Below are 20,633 nucleotides of genomic sequence, written 5' to 3'. Positions count from 1 at the left end.
CGTCACGTTCAGAGGATAACCTGAGGTTTAATACTTGATGACATAACAATGGTTCAGATGAACCCTTGATAGGCTTACAATATTTTATATTAATTTTAGCCTTCCCGATGGCGTGAACGTAACGTCGTCGCCTTGCAATCAACAGGTCTCTGGTTCGATGCCGGGTGGAGACACAATACACAGTGGCTCGGATCCCACTTTAAACTGTAGGTTCAGTCCCGATTAGCCTACCTGTGCATAAAATGGACTTAAAACATCGATATTTGAATTTTAGTTGTTTCATGCGACTTTCCACCTCTATAGCATACTCCCGGCAGTGTTGGAAATTACGGGCCGCAAGTCGCAAAATGCAACTGGAAATTTTGATTTTGTGCCAATGAAAATATTTCCAAATCTCCAGTTTTAACTAGATAGCGGTTGCATTCAGTTCTCAAACAAAAGCAGTCCATTACTTTCTTACTCGACATGATTTTTGCTATGTCTGTAGTCATTACTAGAGCCTGAACTTTTATTTGTAATTTTAACTTTCGGAATATGTACAGAAACATGTAGCAAAGTTTTGCAAAATATATAAAATGGTTCAAATATGTAACTTCCAAAAAGTGTAAGTGGATGATTACGATTAAGTAATAATTAAAATATTGTGCATTTAACTAATGTCCACACTTCTTTGACAAGGAAATAACATTACATTGTTCATTTTTTTGAACATGGAAAGAGGGAAATTTGAGATCTTTTGAGACAAAGTGGTTTAGTAACCGATTTGATCTGTACTAAACAGCAAATCATATTAATTTTAATTTTTAATCACAACGAAAGTGAAAAATAGCGTTTATGTCCTTCATGGATTAGTGAGGTATAAGTTGGCAACTAACTTTTCAGCTTGTCGACTAATTTACCAATTTTTGCGATCATGTTTAATACCGGGTGACCAGAATTAAAGTTACAACTCAGAGGCATCGTAAAACTCTGAAAATTGGTGAATCCACTATGCAGACCATGGGGAAGAGGATGGCGATAAAGGAAAAAAATAGTTCAATTTTCCGCCACCAGGTTGAAATGTGGCGCTGTACTTCCATGATGGGTTGTACAAATAATCACGTTAAGTGATTTAGCCGAGTTATTAATTAGAAAGATATTTGTTAGTGGCTGGAAGTTGCGAGAAAATAATCTCTCGTTTATTGAAAGATTGCAAGGTAAAGGCAAATCCATAACCAATTGGAGCAGTTTACGTCATTATTACAACCCATCATGGAAGTACAGCGCCACATTTCAACCTGGTGGCGGAAAATTGAACTATTTTTTTTCCTTTATCGTCATCCTCTTCCCCATGGTCTCCATAGTGGATTCACCAAATTTCAGAGTTCTGCGATGCCTCAAACAGGCTACAGAGGGCTCTGTGTTGGGTAACTTTAATTCTGGCCACCCGTTACATTAGGAGTTGAAAGGCGTTCTTCGAACACTAACTTACGGCCGTGAGAATAGACTAAGTGAGTTTTCAGAGCCATTGCCTGCGACGGTAACAGTGCTTGTACTTTATTTGTGCACATGACGTGTAATGAATTCTATAAAGCTGATTTGTCTGGTGAAAGTTCTTCGATACGTTGCACTGTTAAAATTTAATTCGTTTCATGCATTATACAGTCAGCTCTTGTATTCACGTTGGTATGTTTGAAAAGGCAATTTAGCTGTTAGCATAATACGAAATTGTTATACCTTGAAGTAGAGGCTTCGTATGTGCTGATATACATTTCAACTTTTTAAAAAAAGTTGAACAATATTGTTTTGAGCTATTAAGAATTGTATTCTTGCGACACTTACAATGAGAGGAAACGAGAAAATGTTCGAAATCTATATTTACGTTGAATTTAGGATTTAAGCACGCGTTGCCTGCTACAACTGTTAGTGCACAAAGCATTCCTTCCTGCATTGAAGTAAACATTTTGTTCTGCACATTTGCGTATCACGATTGAACAAAATCCACTTTCCAGTAGTTGAGTGAGTGAGCTCGGTAAGTGATGACTAACATATTTCTGGTAGACTGTGTGTAATTGCCTGTTCGGGCAATTGGATATTTTTCGTGTTCGGCACCTTTTTTTTTTTTTTTTTTGTTTCAACTAAAGCTTTCCAAGAACAATCAACATAATTTAATACATATGTAACAAATTAATTGCACGAAACTATTAGAATTATTACGAGGGGTACCCAGAAAGTCAAGGGTTTCCACGTGGTGATATTACCTAATGTTCTTTGAATGTCCTGGACGGATCCACATATTATATAGTTTTATTACGTTCCTTTGCTATTAATACCAGTGGCGTGCCCAGCATTTTCCAAAGGGAGGGGTTATGTACACTTTTTCTGGTAGTCATCCCTCATTTCGCCATATTTTCTTACGTTTGACGTTCTTTTTTTTAGGAATACTGGGCCAAAGGGGGATATAACCCCCACCAACCACCCTTGGGCATGCCTCTGAATAATACATATCTTGCTTAATCGCAGCTACAAGGATGAGTTGATGAAATTCATGCAGGCTAAAACACATAGACATCATGACCATGCCAGGATTCCAACCTAGGACCTCTGATATAATACCGCGTCTAGTTGATACGTTCAAGATTATTTCAAGTATTATTTATCTATTAAACGTATTATTATATTTATTAATAATGGCTTAATAATACTCAGCGGTGAACGACATTGCTGCAGTAGATAAACTAAAAAGTTTTATTCTTTATTTATGACAATTATAATGCGAATATACTTGAGACGAAGGCGAGGATTTCGCTTAGTCGATCAATTGACTCAACTAAAAACGCATAAACTCAATGCGTGGCTATCGGCATGCCTATGATCACATAAATCTAGCTTGCGCCCCGAACTACCACACCAAGATATATGCAATAATAACTGAGCCAATATTTGCTCTTTAGCCTTTTATTTCCAAATTAATCCTTAGGCTAGCTTTATTATTTAACGTAGAATGGTTGCAGTATTGTGCATAGCATCAATGCATGGCTATCGGCGTACCTATGGTCACATAGGCCTAGCTTGCTCCACGAACTACCATACCAAGATGTATGCACAACACCGAGGAGTTCCTTTTTAAGTTTAAAAGCTTCGTCGATCCGTGGCGAAAGTGTGTTATTTCTTAAGCGATATCATCGCTTTTATACTATTTTCGAGAACACAGATTCAAGTACAGATGAATCACTCACTCACTACAAAAGAATACTATCAACAAAACTGACACCTACACATGTTTAGAAATACAAATTCACATAGTGCACTCTCGCAAACTTGATACATTAAACTACTCATAATAGAGCACAAAATACAATAAACATTAAACAAAAGTTATACATTACAAACAAGGTGCAATATTACATATAATAACACATTTACGTGTCCTTTCATAAAAGTATAATATATCAGTGACATATTTTAAAGTTGTGACGTCACATAAAAATATGGATCATATCATAGTTAGTCACTGTTCCTGAGGTTATCAAGGATGCCGAAGGGTAGGGCTGATATGGGCTGAAGTTCTCATCAAAACCGTAAAGGTAAAGGTAAAGTGCTCCCCTGTGCTTAGCACCACGCCATGAAGGCGTATAGGGGGTGTGGGGGTAACGCCCCATACTTTCTTGATCCGGTCGTGACATAACATCAAAACCGAAAAATCACAATCGTAAATTGCAGGAAAAAAATCAAAAGACGGGTCCTATGTATTGGGGTAATACATATACTTGAATGAGGAGATAGTGATTCGAATTCTTATAACTTTATTTATTTCAGATTAAGAATAATTTATAATCGTAAATTAGAAATGATTATATTCCGCATTTAAAATTGTGCGTTTGAATGTAATAAAAAATGCTTCATTAATGAAGTTTCTGTCCTTATCTTACTATTACAAATGGAAAATTATGTTATTGTTTTCGTGAGGAAACACGCTTTTGAATTTGATACAGCCAACGGAACGGCAAATACGTATATCAGGCAAATTGTCCACCACCATGTTCATTCATTCTGTTTTCCACAACGTGGGGTTCAAGAATTGAAACAAAAGTACCAACCAATAAGCAGAGGGCAACATCTGCTCCAGCACAAGTACAAATCCATTTTCTAAAAACACTGAATGGAGAAGAAAAAACTCAAATAGCGATGAACAATTTCCTTACTGTTATCTTTGGAGCTAATTTTACCGGGGCTCGAAATTTTATGTGTGGTGAGGAAGGGAGGAGCTGTCCATAAGCAAGCTAGGAAGTGCATGTAATACAGGTGAAACTGTCTTAGTGACTATTGTATACGTGTTGAAAATCTCAAGGTCATTTGATACACGACAGAGACTGAAGGTAACGTCCATTACGAAACGCCTAACGAGGTACCCGCACGGATTTGTCTCATAGGGGCTTCCATTTCGAAATTCTATGAATGTGCCATCTTTGGATGCTATTTATTTGTTCAGGAACCTACTTTGCAAACCAAAGATTGGCACTATATCATTATGAATGAGTTGCTGACCGGCTCATGGGCGATGGAGGTGGGAGGTCAGCAGCAACTCAGCCGATACCTTCTTGTATAACAAGGCCTGCGCAGGCACTGATTAGTGTTTACACGCAACCTCCATCACTGGGAGGTCATCACAATTGTTAATTTTGCTTTTAGTAGGCAGAAACTGAGAGAGATTTTAGCTTAGTGTTTACGGAGTGTGTGGATATAGTGCAACATTTGCAAATGCATGTTGTAATGTTTTCAATGTGACATTGAATTGAGAAGGCAATAAAAGGAAGTCATGTGAACAGACACATTCCAACGGACCAAAAAGTACGGGCAATTACGCAGTCATATTAGTACTGCGTTTGTTATGAGCTCATATTTATCAAGTGGTCTCGTAATTACACAGTACAGCAAACTGCAAGAGAAGTGGTATGCGAATTGTCGGTCACCATTATCCTCCAGTCTGTTTTAAACGATGTGATGATCATAAATTAAAATTAAAACGTCAATATGCAGAGGGGACAATCTGCTTCGTATCAACAGAATTCCATTCTTTAAAACATCAGAAGATGGAGAATACAGAAGAATGAAATCAGCGATGGGCAAATGTTATCTTTGGCGTTGCCTGTACAGTGGGATCCATGAGTATTACCGTGCAAATTGTCCATGACTATTTTCATTAATTTTTCTCTTACATCCTATGTGTTTTAAGCGATGGATTTGTATGTATGCTGGTGCAGAAGTTGTCAACAGCTTGTTTTGAGTTTTCTTTTTCATTCTTGAAGCTCTTATTGGATCAAATAAAGTATATGAACATGGTGATGGACAATTTGCGCGGTAATACTCATGGATCCCACTGTACCAGCTCTCAAGTATCCTACTTATATTTGTACAGGAAAACAATTTCACAATACAAATGTATAACTCGCTTTGCCTACCATTGATGATGTCAGATAGCCGTGCCGTGCGCGGGCTTTCTTAAGGCATTTGCTCACCTGAACATCATATATGATATGTATGAAATATGATGATAATCGTATGTTTTGTATTGTATGTGGTTTCTAACCCTGCCCACCGGGAATCGAACCAGAAACCACTTTGTTTACAAACCAAGTGGTTTCTCTCCCCTATCTTCTTCCTTAATTATTGTTATTTTCGCTTATCACAAGCAAGAATAACACAACCCCTCGCCCCATTGATGAATCACTACTCAAAAGCAAAATGCCAACATCAAATCAGACATATCTAACCTTATGACCCTTTATTTTCGTGTGAAAATTTGCTTCCCACTCCTATATGCTTATGTGGATAGACTAGATAGGTCAGGCTTGACACTCTTGTTTTCATGACGACGCAGTCATATGGTGTGATTTGTGCTACAGTTTCGTGTCAGAAGTTTGTTGCACAGTGCAAAACGTAACTACGTAATTCTCTGCTCCAGTGTTGCAACACCTGTGTAAATAAATCCGACTACAATGTATAACCATATTCACAGATGCGGTTGAGCAACAAATTCTACGAAAGGAACCTGTTCGAAAATGGATACAAGAGAAACCCTATAATAGTAATAACTCATGGCTCGACAGCCCTCGAAAGGGCCTGGGCCTATCTCCCTCCCACGATCCTACCTAGAAGTGTGGAGATCTTCAACCAGAAGTGGGATGACGTGGGGTCAGCACATCGAACCGCCAGCCGTTATAGGAGATATCCAAGACCGGATTACGCTACTCACTCGTAGCTCCCCAATTTCCTCACGATGGTGGCTTGCCACCGGTCCTATACATAGGCCGAGAACCCAGAGACTGAACCCAGGCGGACTCGAACCCATGCCGTCCCGCAGTCGGAGTCCAAAGCACAGCGCCTTAGACAGCATAGCCACAGAGGAGGACAGAGAAACCCTATGGTATATTATTAATAATATTAAAAATGTTGTAGTATCAAAGAGAACTAGTATCACCATAGTTAGAGAAACCATGATTTATTATTAATATTTCTTCCTTTCTCCCATTTCTGGGCATGAAAGTTTCATTTTTCAGGAAATGAGTACGAAGGTTCGAGCATAAGTCATGGCAACTATTTGTTTTCGTGAGAATGCAGGACTGGTACAAATTCGAAATATACAAATGGAAGAAGACTCTGGAACTAGACATTGGACAATGTATGAACAATGCTCGTAGTTCAATTAATAGAGAAAGGCGTTGGTTCCGAGACGAGAGACTAATTCCTCTCTCGGTCTCGTCCTCGTCTCGAATTTTGGACAAAAACAAGCAGTGGCGTCGCCAGAAAATGATCAGAGGGGGAGGTCACTTTTAATAAACCTCTAAATAGAACACAAAAATAGACATTTGGGCTAAAGGAGCATTTATGTAGTTTTTCTTGTACACTAGAGGTCAGTGCTGTAGTTCCAAAATATAGCGTGTAACCAAACAGGGCATTCGCTAAGTTTCGTGAAGCATTAAGCTGAGATAAAGTTACCATTAACTTTGGGTTGCGTTTTTCCATTAAATATGGAAGAAATTATTTCACTCCTACAGAAGAAAAAATTGATGCTGGTAGAATACTGATAATGTTGAAACCCATTACTGGCATAGAAGAGGCCTTAATAGTCCGCCGTCAATTGTTGGGAGAAAGATAAACAAGTTCATTGTTGAGACATTCACATACAGTTTACTCTATACATCAAAATCTCAAGTTATGTTAAGTCAAACTTCTGCATTGGTTATGATAACAAAAGACAAATTCTCGTGTTGCTCAAGACCTGCATAAAGGGACAAATCAAACTAGCAAACGTTCTGCTAAAATTAACTATACATATTTCTACAAAATTATTATATTAGTAGTCAAATGATGATCTTAAGATGATGACGTATATCGTGGAATCATACCTTCTTCTAGAGCTGAGCCGATACCACCATTTGTCGATACCGATACTTGTATAATTCCAGTTTAAAATTAAAAGGCTAGTTACCGAGTCATACTAACTCGTCACATCACTGTTGACACGTATCTAGAAATATATTTGGGGAGCCAGTCCGAGTTAAGTGTCTCAGAAATATAATAATGTAAGTGTTTCTATTTAATACGTTAATATAATTATAGGTGGATTCGTAATAATATGTAAATTAATTAATTGGTACTTAATTTCCCCGATGCGTATGGAGTATTGTTGTATGTAACCACAGACTAAGAAACTGAAGAAAGACAACGTTAATACCTATTTTGTTCTTTGTTTCTTGACTAAAAATATTGTTATTACATAAATATAAAAAGAAAACAATAACATCAAAGATAAAACAGCAAATATTTGTCATCTATCTTACGTGTAGTTAAGACCGCTAAAATTTGTGAAGAAACAACTGTCCTGGCAAGGAAATTAATGTCAAAGAAGTAAAAACATTTGAATATTTATTGAATAACAAAAAGAATGATGGTACGTCCATTTCATAAAAGGTTAAGTTCCTGAAAAATATTTTATGTACATTATTGTAAGTAGTGGTGTACATAAATCTTTAGAGGGGCCTGGTGTAGTGATAAAGCCGTCGCATTGTAATCAATAGATCCAGGGTTCGATACTCAGTGGAAGCACATAGTGGTTCGGGTCCTACTTTAAAATGTAGGTCCAGTCCCGATTAGCCTATCTGTGCATAAGGTGGACTTGAAACAAAAACTTAATCTTCCTTAGTTCTGTCATTCAAAGCCGTATGTTCCCAATCTAATCTCAGCGGAAATGAATAACCCTCAGGGACTTGAAAATTTCATCGGAGGCCAACAATGGAATTAACTCGAGAACATTTTCGAGCAATGATTTTCTACGACTTTCGACGTGGATTATCTCAACAACAGTGCATCGATTAACTCACTTCGACTTTTGGCGATGAAGCACCATCTAAAAGAACTGTATATCACCGGTTTAGCGAATTCAATCGTGGCCGTCGTTCGCTCACGGACGAATCTAAAGAAGGCCGTCCAAAATCTGTTGTTGTGCCAGGAAACATTGATGCTGTGCGAGAACTGATAATGCAAGATCGTCATGTGACATATCGTGAGATTGAGGCATCCCTGGGCATTAGTATGACTAGCATACATAAGATATTGCATGAACATTTAGCCGTGAAGAAGATTTGTTCGCGTTGGATCCTGCATAATTTGACAATCGCTCAAAAAAAGGCTCACGTCGATTGGTGCAAACAAATACTCACAAAATACAATCATGGTGCTTCAAAAGCCGTGTATAACATCTACACAGGTGACAAATCTTGGATCTATGCATATGAGCCCGAAAGCAAACAGCAGTCGACGGTGTGGGTGTTCCAAGACGAGCCAAACCCAACAAAAGTTGTTCGTGCAAGAAGCACTTCGAAGCAAATGGTCGCCTGTTTTTTTTGTTTTTGTTTTTTGGGAAAAATGGACATGTGACTACAGTGCCACTAGAGAATCGTAGAACCGTCGGTTCTGAATGGTACACAACCATTTGTTTGCCAGAAGTCTTTGGGGAAATCAGAAGAAACAACCAGCGATACAGGATCATTCTTCACCATGACAATGCGAGTTCTCACCCATCGGTCCAAACAACTCAGTATTTGACCGGTGAAAACATTGAATTGATGGGTCATCGGCCGTATATCCCTGATTTAGCACCCAATGATTTCTTTTTGTTCCCGTACGTGAAGAATAAGCTACGTGGTCAACGATTTTCGACGCCAGAAGAAGCGATTGATGCGTTCAAATTGCATGTTTTCGAGATACATCAATCGGGATGAACAAAGTGCTATGAGAATTTGTTCAAACGTATGCAAAAGTGTATCGATCATCATGGAGAATATTTTGAAAAACAATAAAACCATTTTCAATTATACATATTTTATTTTTGTTTGTTATTCCGGATACATAAATAGCAACCCTCGTAAAACAAAGCTAATTGCACAGTGACCTTCATCCCTCTTTTCCAAGAACTCCGCAACTGACCCGGAATTAGCGCGGCGGGTGGTTTAAAAACATCCACCTATCTTACGAGTTACGACACGAGCTTCAAGCATGAATTGGCAATGAATGGTTTATTTCCTACAGCGTTAACTAGGCAGTTCATGATTTCATGGTCACGTTCGGCTTCAGCTTACACTTTTACCTATGCCTTTGATCTTGTCATCTGCTTCCCAGGAGGCTGGGGGATTATCTAGCGTTTCTAGGGAAATCTGTGGAACTTCTTGTGCTGGGCTCCCAATCTTTCAGAAGGAAGGGTAATCGAACTTTTAAAAAGGACATATGTTGAGACGAGCTGTTGCCTTTGCCCGCTCTTCTAGCCACTGAAAATCTTTGGTATCGGTAAAAGAAAATCAACCGATACTCACCGCGGTATCGGCTCAGCCCTATCTTCTTCCAGTGGCGGCGATTGTGTGCCAAAACTGGGGAAGGGGTTTTTGTTTTTCCTGGTAAACAAGGCAAACAGTGGGGGGAACTGACCCCCACGCCTCCACTCCTTCCTCTCCAATCGCTGCCATTGCCGTCCCTTCACAACATTATGCTCCCGATCACGTGGAGCCAGAAAGAAGTATTTGGCCGGAATGAGCTCACTGGAGTAATTGACAAATTACACAAATAAATGTAAACATAACGAAAGGATAAAGTAGTGTAATTGATGCTATTACTGGGTCGATAAATGATGAGCCCCCCTCAGGCAGATTTGGCTACACTTAAACCTAGCTCAAGATGAGCATATGAGCTTTTTGCTCAAGTGTGGAACCCTGTCTAATCCAAGATTTTTGTAAAAATGCCCTCGGGAATTTCCCGTGAAATGATGACCCCCCTCAGATTGATTTGCCTACACTTATAAAAGGCACTTCTGTGAGATTGTTGTCCATAAGCTTGTTAAAAATATGCCCCTCTTGATATTGTTTTTGGCTACACTTAAAATTAAGCCCCCCTCACCCACACACACACACACACCCACACCCACACCCACACATACACACACACCCACACCCACCCACACACACACACACACACACACCCAGATGTTTTCAATGCGGTCCGTGCTTAGGCTATATAAAGAGCTTTTGCATCACATATCAGTTAGTATTGTGAGAGTGGCTGAGGAGTATAGATGTGTTGTTGCATTGCTCCTCATACAGGTCTGATATTTGACACTTCTTGCTTGTTTGTTGTAATCCACTCATATTTAGAGTCAGGTTTATAACTGCCCCAATTTGTTATACATGACACATGGTATTAGGTCATTGTTTTTCTAGGACATGCCTGTGTAGATATGTATTTGTGTTAGAGCAGTGCTTCTGTACTTATTCTACCTTTGTGCATGTAGGCTATCAGCTTTATACAACCTGTCATAGGTTTATTAAGTATAGAGTTTTGATTTGAACCCCAAGAAATTTTATATAAATACCAAAACCAAAAATATTAACACACATACACACACACACACACACACTAAATATACAAAGCACACTGCTGAACCCAACTGATATTTTTATTAAGCATAGAATTTTGATTTGAACCCCAAGAAATTTTATATAATAAACCAACAACAAAAATGCAAAAGAATTGTAATCCAGACAAATGCAGAACTCTCACAAAAATATGCCCAAAATGCCATAGAAAATATAGCATGGAATACTTCACATATAAACATATAGATACTTGTTCTGTACAGTCATCAACATTGCCAAACAAAATTGATTGGAAATATTGGTGTGATTGCTCTGTATAACTTAGATTGCAAGGCCAAATTTTGTAATTTTCTAGACCAGGAGCTAGATATTGCACACCAGAAACAAGCCATAAAATGCCTCTCCACAAATTATGTGAGCATCATGGAGCACACAATAGGATTTTAATCCCTATCTTGTACAAGTGACCATGACATGACATGACATGACAATAACTATTTATTGTTTTCCCAAAAATTTTCTTCAAAAATCTGTAATGCACCCAATTTGCACTCTGATCTGCAATAATATATATCCTGTACTCTGGAGAAAATTCATGGCAATTGCAGAACCAATAATAAGAGCTGTCCTTTTGAAAGCTAACAAATATTCCCACAATTCTCCTAGATCTGTTGTATACAATCCTTTCAAACTTGCTGAGTATTTTCAGGGATATGTATTGAAAAACCCTGTTACTGGCAAACACCCACTGCATCTCAGTCTTATTCTACACTGCAAACAGGTCATACTCGGACAGGCCAAAAAACCTAAGCTTGAAATTATTCACAAGTAACTCGGATTTTATGTATCTTGAAATGGATCTTCTCTCAAAAAAATCCATACGGGCAGATATTTAACAACATATCTGTAAAAACATATTACACAGTCAATGATTGCTTCCCACAACTGCACATAATATTAGCCTCATGCAGTGATTCAATAATACACCTATAATTGCAATCCCTGAATTTTTGTCTCAAAAAATACAAAACAATCTCACTAATATGTATGTGCTCGTGGCATTCAACAAGATCCATATTGAAATCCTCACCACTGTACAAATTCCCATCATCTGTTGTGACAAATTTAACACTGTCACCTAGAAATATTTTGTTCATCCTATTGAAATATTTGTAATGTGTCCAGTTCAAACTCTGATCTAAAATCATATACATACTGTACTCTCTGTTAAATTTATTGCAGCTGCTAAACCAATAATTTGCATATAATCTCAACATGCTAAGATTGTGATAAGACTTGTTTTTGTAAAAACTAACAAACATCCCTTCAATCCTCATGTACCTGTTGTAGACAATTCTTTCAAACTTGCTGATCATCTTCAGGAACAAATATTGGAAAATTCTATCACTGGCAAGCACCCACTGCATTTCAGTTTCATTTTGTACTGCAAACAGGTCTTACTCAGACAGGCCAAAAAACCTGAGCTTGAATTCCTCAATAAGTGACTCGGATTTTATGTATCTTGAAATGCATCTCCTCTCAAAAAATCCTGAATCCATATAAAATTGTTTCTAGTAAATATTTTGAAATCTCAATTATCTTGATTGATGTCTCCTGTACTGCTTATATTGAGATCTGCTGCAGGCTGTTGCTCACTGCCTATCTCCAGATTCCTGTATCTGAAATACATATTGTATGTATTATCATACAGGCAGACTGTATAATTGTTTCCCACAGTTGCATATACAATTATTATTATTATCTAATAATTCAACAATACACTTCTAATTACAATCCCTGAATCTCTGTCTCAGAAAATACAGAACAATCTCACTTATATGTATATGCTCTGGGTACCCGACAAGATCCGGATTAAAATCCTCACCACTGTACAAGTTCCCATTATCTGTTGTTACAAATTCTATATTCTTGTCTATCAATTTTCTGTTAATCTTATTTAAATATTTGTAGTGCTTCCAATTTGAACTCTGATCTGCAATCATGTACATCCTATACTCTGCAGGCAATTCATAGCAATTGTTGAACCAATAATTATCTTACAATCTCAACATGCAATAATATTGATAATACTTGTCTTTGTAAAAATTAACAAAAAAATCCAACAATCCTCCTGTATCTGTTGTATATAATCCTTTCAAACTTGCTAAGCATCTTAAGGCACAAATATTTAAAAATCCTATCACTTACAAGCACCCACTGCATTTCAGTTTCATTCTGTACAGCAAACAGGTCATACTCAGACAGGTTAGAGAATTTGAACTTGAAATCATCAACAAGGGACTTGGATTTTATGTATTTTGAAATATATCTTCTCTGAAAAAATCTTGTATCATGTAATTCCATACAACATAAACACCCCTGCTTGTGTTTCTTAGGGCTGTTACAGCACTAAATTAATGTTCACTGTCTACTGCCAGATTCATGTATTTGAAATATATGTTATGTTAAAAATCAATGTATGTATTATCACACAGGCAGAGTGGATAATTGTTTCCCACAGTTGCATGTATAGTTGTTATCCTCTAGGGATTCAACAAGACACTTATGATTACAATCCCTAAATTTTTGTCTCAGAAAATACATAACAATCTCACTTATGTGTGGATGTTTGTAGTACCTAACAAGATCTACATTAAAATCTTTCCCACTGTACAAGTACCCATTGTCTGTTGTGACAAATTCAACACTCTTATCTATTAATTTCCTGTTAATTTTATTTAAAAATTTGTAATGCTTCCAATTTGAACTCTGATCTACAATCATGTAAACACTATGCTCTGCAGGAGTCAATTCATAGCAATTGTTGAACCAACAATTGTACAACAATTTTAACACACAGTAGTGATAGCACCTGTCCGTGTGAAAATTAACAAAGAACCCAACAATTCTCCTGTACCTGTTGTATGCAAGCCTTTCAAACTTGCTAAGCATCTTAAGACACAAGTACTGGAAAATCCTGTCACTCATAAGCACCCACTGCATTTCAGTTTTATTCTGTACAGCAAACAGGTTATACTCAGACAGGCCAGAGAACCTAAGCTTGAAATCATCAACAAGTGACTTGGATTTTATGTATTTTGAAATACATCTTCTTTCAAAAAATCCTGTATCAGGTAATTCCATATAATTCTAATAGAAAACAAGATACATGTGCAATTTACATAAACACCCCTGCTTGCCTGCCCTAGGTTGAGATTGCTTCTAGCACAGAGCTCTGTTTCAATAAAAAATAATCTCAATTACCTTGCTTGTTGTCTCTGTCCTGTTTGCCTGCTTAGATGCTCAGGGCTGTTGCAGCACTAGATTGATGCTCACTTGACCACGGCTGAAATACATGTAAAAAATTACACTGACAGACTGGATAATTGTTTACCACAGCTGCATGTATCATGTCTGTCAGTGTAATTTTTTACATGTATTTCAGCCGTGGTCAAGTGAGCATCAATCTAGTGCTGCAACAGCCCTGAGCATCTAAGCAGGCAAACAGGACAGAGACAACAAGCAAGGTAATTGAGATTATTTTTTATTGAAACAGAGCTCTGTGCTAGAAGCAATCTCAACCTAGGGCAGGCAAGCAGGGGTGTTTATGTAAATTGCACATGTATCTTGTTTTCTATTAGAATTATATGGAATTACCTGATACAGGATTTTTTGAAAGAAGATGTATTTCAAAATACATAAAATCCAAGTCACTTGTTGATGATTTCAAGCTTAGGTTCTCTGGCCTGTCTGAGTATAACCTGTTTGCTGTACAGAATAAAACTGAAATGCAGTGGGTGCTTATGAGTGACAGGATTTTCCAGTACTTGTGTCTTAAGATGCTTAGCAAGTTTGAAAGGCTTGCATACAACAGGTACAGGAGAATTGTTGGGTTCTTTGTTAATTTTCACACGGACAGGTGCTATCACTACTGTGTGTTAAAATTGTTGGACAATTATTGGTTCAACAATTGCTATGAATTGACTAATGCAGAGCATAGTGTTTACATGATTGTAGATCAGAGTTCAAATTGGAAGCATTACAAATTTTTAAATAAAATTAACAGGAAATTAATAGATAAGAGTGTTGAATTTGTCACAACAGACAATGGTACTTGTACAGTGGGAAAGATTTTAATGCAGATCTTGTTAGGTACTACAAACATCCACACATAAGTGAGATTGTTATGTATTTTCTGAGACAAAAATTTAGGGATTGTAATCATAAGTGTTTTGTTGAATCCCTAGAGGATAACAACTATACATGCAACTGTGGGAAACAATTATCCACTCTGCCTGTGTGATAATACATACATTGATTTTTAACATAACATATATTTCAAATACATGAATCTGGCAGTAGACAGTGAACATTAATTTAGTGCTGTAACAGCCCTAAGAAACACAAGCAGGGGTGTTTATGTTGTATGGAATTACATGATACAAGATTTTTTCAGAGAAGATATATTTCAAAATACATAAAATCCAAGTCCCTTGTTGATGATTTCAAGTTCAAATTCTCTAACCTGTCTGAGTATGACCTGTTTGCTGTACAGAATGAAACTGAAATGCAGTGGGTGCTTGTAAGTGATAGGATTTTTAAATATTTGTGCCTTAAGATGCTTAGCAAGTTTGAAAGGATTATATACAACAGATACAGGAGGATTGTTGGATTTTTTTGTTAATTTTTACAAAGACAAGTATTATCAATATTATTGCATGTTGAGATTGTAAGATAATTATTGGTTCAACAATTGCTATGAATTGCCTGCAGAGTATAGGATGTACATGATTGCAGATCAGAGTTCAAATTGGAAGCACTACAAATATTTAAATAAGATTAACAGAAAATTGATAGACAAGAATATAGAATTTGTAACAACAGATAATGGGAACTTGTACAGTGGTGAGGATTTTAATCCGGATCTTGTCGGGTACCCAGAGCATATACATATAAGTGAGATTGTTCTGTATTTTCTGAGACAGAGATTCAGGGATTGTAATTAGAAGTGTATTGTTGAATTATTAGATAATAATAATAATTGTATATGCAACTGTGGGAAACAATTATACAGTCTGCCTGTATGATAATACATACAATATGTATTTCAGATACAGGAATCTGGAGATAGGCAGTGAGCAACAGCCTGCAGCAGATCTCAATATAAGCAGTACAGGAGACATCAATCAAGATAATTGAGATTTCAAAATATTTACTAGAAACAATTTTATATGGATTCAGGATTTTTTGAGAGGAGATGCATTTCAAGATACATAAAATCCGAGTCACTTATTGAGGAATTCAAGCTCAGGTTTTTTGGCCTGTCTGAGTAAGACCTGTTTGCAGTACAAAATGAAACTGAAATGCAGTGGGTGCTTGCCAGTGATAGAATTTTCCAATATTTGTTCCTGAAGATGATCAGCAAGTTTGAAAGAATTGTCTACAACAGGTACATGAGGATTGAAGGGATGTTTGTTAGTTTTTACAAAAACAAGTCTTATCACAATCTTAGCATGTTGAGATTATATGCAAATTATTGGTTTAGCAGCTGCAATAAATTTAACAGAGAGTACAGTATGTATATGATTTTAGATCAGAGTTTGAACTGGACACATTACAAATATTTCAATAGGATGAACAAAATATTTCTAGGTGACAGTGTTAAATTTGTCACAACAGATGATGGGAATTTGTACAGTGGTGAGGATTTCAATATGGATCTTGTTGAATGCCACGAGCACATACATATTAGTGAGATTGTTTTGTATTTTTTGAGACAAAAATTCAGGGATTGCAATTATAGGTGTATTATTGAATCACTGCATGAGGCTAATATTATGTGCAGTTGTGGGAAGCAATCATTGACTGTGTAATATGTTTTTACAGATATGTTGTTAAATATCTGCCCGTATGGATTTTTTTGAGAGAAGATCCATTTCAAGATACATAAAATCCGAGTTACTTGTGAATAATTTCAAGCTTAGGTTTTTTGGCCTGTCCGAGTATGACCTGTTTGCAGTGTAGAATAAGACTGAGATGCAGTGGGTGTTTGCCAGTAACAGGGTTTTTCAATACATATCCCTGAAAATACTCAGCAAGTTTGAAAGGATTGTATACAACAGATCTAGGAGAATTGTGGGAATATTTGTTAGCTTTCAAAAGGACAGCTCTTATTATTGGTTCTGCAATTGCCATGAATTTTCTCCAGAGTACAGGATATATATTATTGCAGATCAGAGTGCAAATTGGGTGCATTACAAATTTTTGAAGAAAATTTTTGGGAAAACAATAAATAGTTATTGTCATGTCATGTCATGGTCACTTGTACAAGATAGGGATTAAAATCCTATTGTGTGCTCCATGATGCTCACATAATTTGTGGAGAGGCATTTTATGGCTTGTTTCTGGTGTGCAATATCTAGCTCCTGGTCTAGAAAATTACAAAATTTGGCCTTGCAATCTAAGTTATACAGAGCAATCACACCAATATTTCCAATCAATTTTGTTTGGCAATGTTGATGACTGTACAGAACAAGTATCTATATGTTTATATGTGAAGTATTCCATGCTATATTTTCTATGGCATTTTGGGCATATTTTTGTGAGAGTTCTGCATTTGTCTGGATTACAATTCTTTTGCATTTTTGTTGTTGGTTTATTATATAAAATTTCTTGGGGTTCAAATCAAAATTCTATGCTTAATAAAAATATCAGTTGGGTTCAGCAGTGTGCTTTGTATATTTAGTGTGTGTGTGTGTGTGTGTATGTGTGTTAATATTTTTGGCTTTGGTATTTATATAAAATTTCTTGGGGTTCAAATCAAAACTCTATACTTAATAAACCTATGACAGGTTGTATAAAGCTGATAGCCTACATGCACAAAGGTAGAATAAGTACAGAAGCACTGCTCTAACACAAATACATATCTACACAGGCATGTCCTAGAAAAACAATGACCTAATACCATGTGTCATGTATAACAAATTGGGGCAGTTATAAACCTGACTCTAAATATGAGTGGATTACAACAAACAAGCAAGAAGTGTCAAATATCAGACCTGTATGAGGAGCAATGCAACAACACATCTATACTCCTCAGCCACTCTCACAATACTAACTGATATGTGATGCAAAAGCTCTTTATATAGCCTAAGCACGGACCGCATTGAAAACATCTGGGTGTGTGTGTGTGTGTGTGTGTGGGTGGGTGTGGGTGTGTGTGTATGTGTGGGTGTGGGTGTGTGTGTGTGTGTGTGTGTGGGTGAGGGGGGCTTAATTTTAAGTGTAGCCAAAAACAATATCAAGAGGGGCATATTTTTAACAAGCTTATGGACAACAATCTCACAGAAGTGCCTTTTATAAGTGTAGGCAAATCAATCTGAGGGGGGTCATCATTTCACGGGAAATTCCCGAGGGCATTTTTACAAAAATCTTGGATTAGACAGGGTTCCACACTTGAGCAAAAAGCTCATATGCTCATCTTGAGCTAGGTTTAAGTGTAGCCAAATCTGCCTGAGGAGGGCTCATCATTTATCGACCCAGTAATAGCATCAATTACACTACTGGATAAGGTATGTTTATTGTGGCAGAAGGTATATGCTATCGGGTAAGGTTAAGCAGAGGTATAGAATTGCACATACACTATTTTGAAGTGAAAATTAACGCTTTTGTTGTTTCATTACAGGCAACAATGAAAATAGCCTCAAGACTATTGGGAGTCCTTGCTCTATCGTTGGTCCTTGCTGATGCAGAAGATGAGATGAAACCAGTAATACGTGATTTCGCTTACCAGTACTATACCAACAGAGGTGAGAGTGACCTTTTCGGTACTTGAGTTAGTAACATTACTTGAATACTTCTGAAAAAATGTTAACAATACAAGAGTTCATTCACAATTCTAATATTTTCTATTCCTCAGGCACCGTAAGCACATTGTGCGATGAACTGAACTGCACCCAATCCACCAGATGTCGCGTCGATTCGTTCCAGAATGCCACAGGGTTTTACAGAAGAGCGAGATGCACACTGGCAGATGGTACGCCATTTTGAAACAGCAGAAAAACAGTTTGTAGTTCCGTTTTATGTAGGCACTGTAGACGCCATAGAAGGAACTACGAGCTTATTTTCTGGTAGGGGAGTCGATCTATTCTTACATACTGTCAAGTCAACGAACTTAGCATTAACGTGTAATTTATACAGCGAAATTTTAATTGTTATTTTAATATTTTGTAAAATTTATTAAGGAAGATTTTACTTTCACAATAATAGTTAAAGGCTAATTACACGAAGTGCTAGAAAATTCTACTTACAAACAATCGAATATCAGATTGTAATGGATTGTACCTTGAACAAAAATACTTCACAATGAAGTTAATTGCTGCACTACTAACTGGGGTGTGTGTGTGTGTCAATTGAAAAATTGAAAAAATAAAAGTACCGCCCGGATAGGGTTTGGTGATAAGTCAAGGGGGTGCAGAGTCCCGCCCCCCCCCCCCCAACCTTCCCCGATAGTTAAGGTTATGGTAGACGTGGTTCTAAAATCGGATGAAAAACTCTAAAAACGCACACTGCAATGTGAAGAGTGAAATTTCTTAAACCTGGCTTCCGTTTTAAAAACAAGTCTTCTCCCTCGTCCCCTTTTTTCTTCAAAACAGTCCTTTCCATTCTTAACTTTCAAAAATTTGTCATTTTGATTTTTAGAACCAATTTTGGATTCTGGCTTTTCAAAGCATCTTTTCGGTTTTGTCCTATTGGGCGTAAATACGTTGCTTTTCTACCTCGGTGACAAAGGTAACTTCTAGCAGAAATTGTTTGGCACGACTTCTCATTTAATTTTACTCAACAAAAGACAGTCCATTTCATATTACCGTCGCTGCAGTAACGATTTAGTATACGTTGGTGGGTGTAACCACAAAAAATCACTCGGTTCTTATCGGGTTCTTTCTACAAAACTTATCAGCTACGAAACGCCTGCCCACATAATTACAACTGTTTCTGTAAAGAAAGCTTTGCTAATCAGCTAACAACAGTTTCATTTTGTAAACACGTTCTTATTTCATTCCAGGTGTTCCGGCAGGAGAACAGGTTTTGGAAGACAAGGACTAGGGAAAAAACAAGCCTAATCTAAAGACCGTCAGCCAGCACCCGGGGGAAAGCTTGCGTTTCGTTTAATCATCCTGGAACGAAGCACCAGTTAGCTGCTCTGATATATCAGAACTTGTTATTTCAAGCACACATTTAAATGCATGCATTACATTCCTAGCTGGAAATATACTTAATGTAAAATATATTTAGATATGTGTATTTTTTGTGAATCCAGATTCAGTACTAATAATATGCCTATCTATCTGTAAAAAATATTGCGATATGTGCTTGGTACAGTGGGATGCATAAATATTACCAAGCACATTGTCCATCGCCATGTTTATTCTCCTTGTTTTACGCAATGAGAGCTTCAAGTATTAAAACAAAGCTCGAAACAAGCTACTGACAAAGTTGCACCAGAGAACGTAAAAATCTATTCCTTAAAAACACCTAGGGTGCAAGGAAAGCTTGATGAAAATAGTCATGGACAATTTGCCAAGTAATATTTGTGCCGTGTCCTCCTGTTAGCGGACAGTTCATGGAGCGAACACAACTTCATTGACATGTTATGTAGTGAACTAATCAGTTAGAAAATCTAAACTTCCCGCCCCCACGCGCTGCTGGCAGGTAACAACCAGTTCATGG

The 20,633-nt window shown here is 37.2% G+C and overlaps 1 long non-coding RNA gene across 2 annotated transcripts; it reads left to right on the top strand.

The window, feature by feature from the left end:
- Positions 1 to 1,902: 1,902 nt before the first annotated feature.
- Positions 1,903 to 20,177, top strand: LOC145989191 (uncharacterized). 2 transcript variants are annotated; one of them, XR_014441808.1, is made up of 4 exons: positions 1,903 to 2,011; positions 18,589 to 18,712; positions 18,823 to 18,939; positions 19,969 to 20,177. It is a non-coding gene; the product is annotated as an uncharacterized LOC145989191 (long non-coding RNA). The 2 variants fall into 2 exon arrangements; XR_014441809.1 differs by lacking the exon at positions 1,903 to 2,011 and adding an exon at positions 14,349 to 14,431.
- The last annotated feature ends 456 nt before the right edge of the window (positions 20,178 to 20,633 follow it).

The sequence above is a fragment of the Lepisma saccharinum genome, chromosome 6, assembly GCF_977018435.1.
Source record: "Lepisma saccharinum chromosome 6, izLepSacc3.1, whole genome shotgun sequence".
Lineage (NCBI taxonomy): Eukaryota > Metazoa > Arthropoda > Insecta > Zygentoma > Lepismatidae > Lepisma > Lepisma saccharinum.
The sequence above is the reverse complement of the archived record's forward strand: the minus strand, read 5'-3'. Positions and strand labels throughout refer to the sequence as shown.